The sequence below is a fragment of the Grammomys surdaster genome, unplaced genomic scaffold (assembly GCF_004785775.1).
Source record: "Grammomys surdaster isolate TR1022 unplaced genomic scaffold, NIH_TR_1.0 125767, whole genome shotgun sequence".
NCBI classification, from domain to species: domain Eukaryota; kingdom Metazoa; phylum Chordata; class Mammalia; order Rodentia; family Muridae; genus Grammomys; species Grammomys surdaster.
Genome location: NW_021620598.1, coordinates 906,401 through 913,473, shown reverse-complemented (window position 1 = coordinate 913,473; position 7,073 = coordinate 906,401). Strand labels below are relative to the sequence as shown.

At 48.3% G+C, this 7,073-nt stretch overlaps 1 long non-coding RNA gene across 1 annotated transcript; it reads right to left on the bottom strand.

Annotated features, from left to right (window-relative positions):
* Positions 1–238: 238 nt before the first annotated feature.
* Positions 239–4,774, bottom strand: LOC114639941. The gene is made up of 3 exons (XR_003714078.1): positions 4,535–4,774; positions 3,177–3,292; positions 239–515 (listed from the first exon to the last, which is right to left on the bottom strand). It is a non-coding gene; the product is annotated as an uncharacterized LOC114639941 (long non-coding RNA).
* Between the last annotated feature and the right edge of the window lie 2,299 nt (positions 4,775–7,073).

The following is a 7,073-nucleotide window of genomic DNA, read 5'->3' as shown; positions in this document are numbered from 1 at the left end:
TCGCAGGCTGAACAAAGATTATTCATAAAACAAATAAACCCTAGGAAGATTAGGAGACTCTAAGTGGAAAGCTACCAGAGCTTTCAAATCACCAAAGATACACTTTTTTAGGGATACAGAATGGCCTTTCTGTGCCACAGACACAGGGGTGGGGGATGGGGGAGAGATTGACAACCCGACTAAGGGCAGGGGGTTAACCTCTGCAGCTTGCCTGGCAAGGAAAGCCCTTAAACCAACAAGGGTTTTATTTTCTTTTATTTTTTGAAACTTGACAAAAAATGATACCAAATTTCATCTGGAAAAATAAACACGAGAGAGCAGCCAGGGAAAACGTAAGGAGACACAGAAGTATTGAAGGCGAGCTGGCTTTACCAGATGTTCAGGGGCTAGGAAGGTACGGCTTTTAAGAAAGTACTGTTGCGCTGGAAAAGGAGCCAGCTTGGACCGTGCAGAGGCGGGCGGGCGGGCGGGAGCGCAGCAGAATCAGCATGGAAATGGGAGCGGGTGGGTGTTTCCTATCGGAGAGGAAAATGCATTGTTCAAAGCAAGGCACTGAGATAACTGGAAGTCAGCCAGCTGGAAAAAATAAAACAGAATCCCTACCTCACCCCTTATACCCAAATAGATTCCAGATGGAGCCAACATTTAAACAAACAACACACACACAAAAAAATGAACCATAAAAGTTCTCAAAGAAAACATAGGTGAACTTATTTATAGTTTTGGAAATGTCTTTCTGAGCCGGGGAGAGGACTTGGAGGCCATGCTGGGGACGGAAACATCATTGGAAAAGGGAGATGAGGCTTAAGTGCTCACACGCTCGCCGGTCTTAAAGGTTGACGGAGGGAAGGAAAACAGGCTCTCCACACAAAGATGCAGCAGTGTCCTGAGATGATGAACAGCAGGGCTGGGGAAATGTGAGCTTTGATCTCTCTCTGATCTGCCTGAAAGTCAACCATTTAGAGTCCAAATAAAGTCTTAAAGGGGCCGTCCCGATGCTTTGGGAACACGGAGCGGCTCTCGGTGAACGAAGAGCTGTGAAACTTTCAGAGACTTCAGACCTTATTCAATACTTTAAAACATTTTCGCTGCCAGATAGGGCAGTGGGGTACAGCTGTGATCCCAGTTCTAGGCAGGCTGGCTGGGGCAGGAAGGATGTGTGCCCAAGGCTAGCCTTGTCTACATAAGCAACACCATGTCTCAAATCCCAAGGGCTGAGGCTGGGGATGGGGTTGGAGCTGGGGCTGGAGCTGGGGCTGGAGCTGGGGCTGGAGCTGGGGCTGGGATCCATCTCAGTGGTGGAACATTTGTCTGTCATACCCAAGGGTTTCTGGGCCCAGCATTTCTGGGGCTGACAGGGTGGTTGAGTGGGCAGAGGTGCTTGCCGTTCCCCTATGCAAGCCTGACACCGGAGTTTTGTACCCAAGTAAGGAGAGAACCAACTAACTAAGTTTCCCTCTGACCTGCACATATACAAACACATGACACGCACCCCTACACTCATCACACGCACCAGAAAAATACAAGATGCTACGAGATGGCCCATATCTGTCATCTTGACACTTGGGAGTTAGAGGCAAGAGGACCAGAGCTCAAGGCTGGCTTAAAACCGTGCCTCAAAAACAAAAGAAAGATAAGCCAAAATTGACAAGGATTTTGTTTATTTCCCAGCACTGTAAAACAGCCTTGATAGGTGAGTGGGTGGGTGGGTGGATAGATGGTTGGATGGATAGATAGATAGATAGATAGATATAGAGAGATAGAATTGTCCAAGATCTCAAAATACAGAAACCCCACAAATGTCTGTAGAAACATCTCAAACACCATTAATAAGCATATAATTTGGTTTATAATATGTATTTTGATAACTATGTAATAACCTCTGTATGAAAATAACAAAAATTACTTAACCAGGTCCAGTTAAGCTTTTTTTCTGGGTTTCACACTCAAAGCATCACTGTGATGAACAGTTGGCTACTGTGTACAGTTTTACAGACAGATGTGAGTAGTTCTTTATGATGTGCTACCAAGAAAATGAGCCTGTTCTGCAAGACACATTCTACCACTGAGCTGCAGACCCAGCCCTAAACAGTGTGTGTGTGTGTGTGTGAGAGTCTGTGTGTGTGTCTCTGTGTGTGTCTGTGGTGTGTCTGTGTATCTCTGTGTGTGTGTCTGTATATGTGTCTCTGTGTGTGTCTGTGTGTGTCTCTGTGTGTGTGTGTGTGTCTGTGTCTGTGTGTGGTGTATGTATGTGTGTCTGTGTGTGTGTCTGTTTGTGTGTGTGTCTGTCTGTGTGGTGTATGTATGTGTGTGTGGTGTAAGTATGTGTGTGTGTGGTGTGTGTCTGTCTGTGTGTGAGTGAGTCTGTATGTGTGTCTGTGTGTCTATGTGTCTATGTCTGTAGGTCTGTGTCAGTGTGTCTGTATGTGTGTCTGTCTGTCTGTGTCTGTGTGTATGTCTGTGTCTGTGTGTCTATATGTGTGTGGTGTGTGTGTCTGTGTGTGTGTGTGTGGTGTGTGTGTCTGTCTGTGTGTGTGTCTGTGTGTGTCTCTGTGTGTACATGTCTGTGTGTCTATGTGTCTATGTCTGTGTGTCTATGTGTCTGTGTGTCTGTGTGAGAGAGTCTCTGTATCTGTGAGTGCAGAGGTCAGAGGTTGATGTTAAGATGTTTCCCTCATTGGCTTTCCACCTTATTTTGAGGCAGGGTCTCTCAATGAACCCCAGTCTCTGCCTGTTCCCAACTCTGAGGTCAAGGCTCCTGCTACCACACCTAACTCCATATGTAGGATGCCAGTGATCCAAACTCAGGCCTTTCTACTTGCACTAAAAGCACTCTAAAAGCACCAGGGCATCTCTACGCCCTCAAAGTTTCATCAGGAATCAGTAGACACACTCCTGTATCAGGCCATTCTGAGGGAGGGCTGCTGTGTCCTTACACCTCCCTTAAACCAAGAATCACATTGCTTTGTCAAATACATTCTTTGAAAGGTGGAGACAAGACAAGGCAGGCATGGTGGCACACACCTGCAATCCCAACACTTTTGAGGCAAAAAAGCTCAAGGTCAATCTCAGCTATTTAGTAAGCTTAAGGCCAACCTGGGCTACAGTTACACTTTGCCTAAAACAACAACAAAGGCAAGGTGGGGTTGTGGCTCTGTGGTTAAGCACTTGCTTACTTGGTCATGCCTGGTTCCACCCCAGTGACGCAGGAACACACACACACACACCAGCAGGCTGGAGTTGGGGGATTGGAAGGAATGACCATGCAAAGACCCCTCCCAGGAATAAAGCCCTGAAATAAAACAAGTTTGAGTGATCAGCATTTAAGAAATCTGTTTTAGTTCTGCAACTGACCTGCAATGAAGTCCCCAGTGTGTCCCTCCCTATACTCCCCCACACACACACACTCACACACCCCCAGTTTTCCCATCTGTAAGGCCTGAAATAAATCCGCTTCTCACACACCTACTTAGCACATGACAAGAAGGGTAAAACTGAGTGTCTGGGGTACAGGGGTCAGGTGGCTGTAACCTGAGAGATAGACACATCTGGGGACTCCAACCTGTCACTGACTGGGCAAAGCTAGCTCTGTTCCCATCCCTCAGCTGAGGCCACTGAGGATTGGGAAGTCAACTCCCCTGTTAGAAATGATTGGCTTTCCTGTCATGAAGAGAGCTGGGGTCCAGGCCCAGCTTCCTAGGTCTCTGAGCTATTGAACTAGGCCTCAACACCAACCTTGTTCCCCATGGCCTTAGAAAGATACACTCAGCCGCCTTGACTGAGTGCCTAAGGCTCAGGGTTCTGGCTCCAGCCTCCCTCTGTGGTCTGGCCAGACACACAGTCTCCGTTTCCCACAAACAGATTTTAAACATGCACATTATGCCGGGGAGGACGGTTTTCTTTCCTCCTGGCCTTTGTTCACCTGCAGTGTTCCTGGATCCATCTCCAGCAACTGCCTCCACTACAGCTTTGTGTGCCCTGAACATTCTCCATAATGTATAACCCGAGGTTGGAATCAAAGGCCACAGAGTTGTACAAGACTATCTGCAAGTCACCATTGAAGCCTTCTGAGTCTGTGAGTCTTGGCATTCTCTCTCTCTCTCTCTCTCTCTCTCTCTCTCTCTCTCTCTCTCTCTCTCTCTCTCTCTCTCCTCTTCCTCCTCCTCCTCCTCCTCCTCCTCCTCCTCCCTCCATCCCCTGCATTCACATTTATACCTAGAAAGATATAAACGTCTCTGTTCTCTATGATATATTTCCATGATGTCTATGTCCAGAAAAGTAAAGATTGCAACTTAGTGTCCTTGGGTTAAATTGTGATAAAGATGTCTGTGTGTGAGAAGGAGGGTTCTGGACAAAGAAGCTAAGGTCAGACACTCCCATGGGTTTGACCACTTTTCTCCTTCCAGGCACCCATTCCTTCAGCCTCCATGAAAACCCTCCCAGCCACTGCCTCTAAGAAATGAACCCAGGGCCTCTTGTCTCAGGAGTCCCTTGCCTGGCCCTGCTAACTCTCTAAGCCTCCATGGCTACTCACCTTCAAACCATCAAGCAAAGGCCTAAGGGTCTCTACTGTGGAGGTTATTCTTCCGGTTCCTCGGTATGAACTTGACCACGTGCTCTGTCTTCCTGTGCTTCAACTTCCTCATTTGTAAACTATCATTAGCATCTCCTTTGTAGACCTAGGTAAGAACGAAATTGAAATTCGTTAGCTTTGTAAGCCCCAAACTCAAGGCCTGGCACACAGTAGGCACTTGCTAAAGAGATGTGGTTACTATCGTCTTTACTTGTTCCTAAAGTAGTTGGGGCGTGCTCAGAGCAGCCCGGCAGCCCCTTCATGTAAGTACTTAGGAAGTCCCCTGGATGCAGGCCCAGAGACCCAGAATGTGAAAAGGATAAATCGTCTCGCCAAGCTGGACAAAGTCTGCGCCCGCAGAGGGGGAAGGGGTGAGGGCCGCCCAGGGTTTAAGCTGGGGACAATGGGCGCCGTCTGAGCTGCCCAGAACCTCTTCTTTGAGTCCTGAGAAGACCTATTTTCTTGTTTAAAGCTTTAAAGAGCCATTAAGTTGGGCAAATCCCTGGTAAAACAGCTGGAACCTAAGTAGCAATTTAAACAGCCCATTGCTCTTCCATCCCGAGGAACGGGGCTGCTGGACAGGCGATCTCCGGTCCGGGTCTGACATTGTCAGGCTAAGAGGATTGACTGGGACCCTTCCCTGAATGCAGCCGGCTGTCTTTAGCAAACCCGTACTTCCACTCCCACCCCCTCCTCTTTTTTTTTTTTTTTTAAGTGTGCAGACCTAACTCTAATCTTCCCTCCTTTCTCTCCCCCTCCTCCTTGAATCGGTCTATTCTTTCACTGTGTGGAACTAATGAAGGCCGCTCAGAGTCCCCCTCTCAGGAACAGGGCCCGAAATAAAACATGTTTGATTGATCAACTTCAAAAAAGTCCTTGGTGGGGAGGTGGGGAGCTGGAGGAAGGAGAGGGAGAAGGTGACTGGGGGGTGGGGGGGTGCAGGGAGGGGCTCCTAGCTGGCCTGCAAGGGGGAGGGGGTTCTGTGCCTGGCTTGGGAGTGACAGCCCCCAGGGAGGAGGGGGCCTTGCATAAAGTCCCTGTCTATCCCCAAGATTCATTTGTTTGTTTTGTGGGCCTGTGATTGTGTAGGCGCCAGGGCCTCCTGCCTCAAGACCCAGGGTCCCCCAGCAGAGGACAGAGGAAGACTGCAATGCTTCGCATGGTTTTATTTTATTTTGTCTTCATCTCTCTCACCACAAATAAAAATCTTGGTCAGTCAAACAGACTTCTGGCCTTCCAGCAATCCCTGTCCCCCCAGAGCAATGTGGTGACCACTGTGAAACTTCCATTCCAGGCATCCCCCAAGTCTTACTGTGCCCTGGTGCCTGCCAGATCCCGCCTCTCAACGAGCACTTACAGAGCACCCGCTTTGTCCTAGTCGCCTCTGTGAATTAATTTTATTTTCATGGGTTTTCAGAATTGTTTTAACTGCGAAAACCAATTTCAAAACAATCCATGACCCACAAGGGTATACAGGGGAAAGTCACATCTCTTGCTGGGGCCTGTGTGAGGCAGGGCAGAGGTGAGTGCAAAGCCCTGGGTTCTAGAACCAGTAAAACAGGTAATACATAAACCGTGAAACAAAGTCAAATTCCTGATAAGGATTGCTAAATGCTGTGCTAGGAGGAAACGCTATTAACATTTGGATATGTTGAGAATTGAGAATGACAGAGATGGCTCAGTGGTTAAGAGAGCTGGGTTCTATTCCCAATACTCATATCAGGAGGTTCACCTGTAACTCCAGCTGCAAGGAATACTATGCCCCCTTCTGGCCCTGAAGACACTGCACTCATGTGCATAAACCCACATACGGACACACAGACACACAGATATACACACACATACACACACACACAATTAAAAGTACTTGGGAGCATTTTATTAATTTTAGCTGTATTTATTTGCTCACAACAGTAAGGAACAACAGTAGGAGACAAAACTGGGGCCTTGTACATGCTAGGCAAGCACTGAGTCCATCTTTTCTCTAAGACGACTCCAATTCACCTCCCACCACCAGTGCCCGAGGCTGCCCCCCACCCACCCAGCCTGCACTGTGTATTACTGGTCTTATAGTCAGTACATTCCACAGGGGAACTGGCTGTCTCATTGCTGACATAGTTGGGCCCAGGGAGGGGCTGAAGTTAAACTGTCATTAGCCCTGGTCTGCCTCTACCAGACCTGGTCCGGTCCTTCCCACTCTGGATACTAGCAGATGGTATCCTCAGTCAGTTTTCTCAGGGCTTCTTGGAATTGTCCCTCTGGCCACTGGGAAGTTCAAGAGTTCTCGGAGTTGTTCCTTCCTACCTGTTGTGATTCAGACCTGGGACAAGCCACTGAGGTGCCTTATTTAATATGACAAAGTGAACCTGGCCTCCAGGTTCTCCCAGCATCCCTCAGTCCCTTCCTGGAATTTCCAACCCAGGGCCTGGGCTTCTGGTCCCCCAGAGGCTCTTCACTACATAACCTAGACATTTTGGCTCTCTCTCTCTCTCTCTCTCTC